The sequence below is a fragment of the Magnolia sinica genome, chromosome 3 (genome assembly GCF_029962835.1).
Source record: "Magnolia sinica isolate HGM2019 chromosome 3, MsV1, whole genome shotgun sequence".
In the NCBI taxonomy this organism is placed as follows: Eukaryota; Viridiplantae; Streptophyta; class Magnoliopsida; order Magnoliales; family Magnoliaceae; genus Magnolia; species Magnolia sinica.
This window is the reverse complement of record NC_080575.1, coordinates 50,626,950-50,628,779: the sequence shown is the minus strand read 5'-3', so window position 1 is coordinate 50,628,779 and position 1,830 is coordinate 50,626,950. Positions and strand designations below refer to the sequence as shown.

Here is a 1,830-nt window from a genome sequence, read left to right as displayed (position 1 = left end):
ATGGACTTGAATATGAAAGTCCATATTTGCACTTGAAAGAATTTGATAAGATCATAGCCACTTTATATTTTCCAAACGTGTCTGAGGACACAGTCAGACTGAAACTCTTTCCCTTTTCTTTGAAAGAGAAAGCTAAGACGTGGTTGCATTCACTATGTCCCAGATCTATTGGCAGATGGAATAATATGATAAGGGAGTTCATAAAGAAATTTTTCCACATCATAAAACAAACACCCTTAGAAAATCAATCACGAACTTTGCCCAAATGGAGGATGAAACATTCTTCCAATGTTGGGAGTGGTTCAAGGATCTTGTCAGTTCATGCCCACAACACAGTTTTGAAACATGGTGCATTACACACTTTTTCTATGATAGACTGACATCTTCCATGCGTCAATTGGTTGAGACAATGTGTAATGGGAAATTCATGAATAAAAATGTTGATGATGTGTGGGACACTTATCCAAAATCAAACACCACTTCTAGGCCCACTCAATCAAAGGAGAGGGGTGGATTATACCTTCCAAAAGAGGATGATGATATCAATGCTAAAGTGACTAATCTTATAAGGAAATTTAAGGCCATAGAACTAAAGAAGGATAAGGTTAAGGAAACGGTTTGTGGTATTCGTGCTTGAAATGTTCACATAATTGAAAATTGTCCAACAATACATATTTTTCAAGAGGTGTTAAATGAGCAATCCAATGCCGTGAATAATTACCAAAGACCTTTCAATGGACCTCCCTCCAATACATAGAATCCTATTTGGAGAAATCATCCAAACTTCAGTTGGAGGAATGGACAAATTGCTACTCCTCAAGGTTTCTTTAATCAAATTCCAAATCAAGTGAAACCTCAAGAAGAACCGGTTCAAAATTCCACACAAACTCAAGAGCTTACTCAAGTAATAGGAGAACTTACAAAATATATGCAAAAGATGGATTCACATGTTACGATTATAGAAAGGGGGATGCTTCCTGCTCAACCTCTCCCCAATCCCAAATCGTAATATGAAATAAGTGATTCAAGCTCTTTAAATCAAATGGAGTAAGCTAAATCTATCACCACTCTTAGGAGTGGGAAGACCATTGACAAAACTATTTTGGTTAGGGCAAAAAAGCCTAAGGAGCCAGAAGAGGACAATGATGATAGACCAAGCTTCAAGGCAAACCGATTGCACCATTCTCCTAACTATTGATTGCACCAAAACCTCTCTCTAACTCTCAGGGCATTCTAGAGGTGTTGAAACAAGTGAAGGTTAATATTCCTCTACTTGATGCTGTAAAACAAATTCCTTCATATGTTAAATTTTTGAAAGACCTATGCATGACTAAGAGGCGGTAAAGTATAAAAAAGAAAATTTTTTTGACGGAAGAAGTGAGTGTCATCCTAAAGCAAGATGTGCCACAAAAGTATAAAGATCCCGGTAGCCCAACCATCTTTTGTGTAATTAGGAATTACTACATTGAGCATGCACTTCTTGACTTAGGAGCAAGCGTAAATCTAATCCCATACTCGGTCTATGAGCAACTGGGTCTAGGTGAATTAAAACCCACCCAGACCACATTACAACTTGCCGATCGCTCAGTTCGTGTACTAAGAGGGATAATTGAGGATGTGTTGGTCCAAGTTGACAGATTCTACTACCTGGTAGATTTTGTCATCTTGGATACTCAACCCATCATGAACATGAGCACTCAAATTTCCATCATTCTTGGTCATCCATTCCTTGCCACATCAAATGCAATCATTAATTGCATGAATGGAGTTATAAGTTTGTTTTTTAGAAATATGACATTGGAGTTTGTTGAGGCACAAAATAAAGGGTCA

The 1,830-nt window shown here is 37.6% G+C and overlaps 1 non-coding gene across 1 annotated transcript; it reads right to left on the bottom strand.

Annotated features, from left to right (window-relative positions):
• Positions 1-232: 232 nt before the first annotated feature.
• LOC131241691 (small nucleolar RNA R71) lies at positions 233-339 on the bottom strand. The gene has a single exon (XR_009169247.1). It is a non-coding gene; the product is annotated as a small nucleolar RNA R71 (small nucleolar RNA).
• Positions 340-1,830: the final 1,491 nt, after the last annotated feature.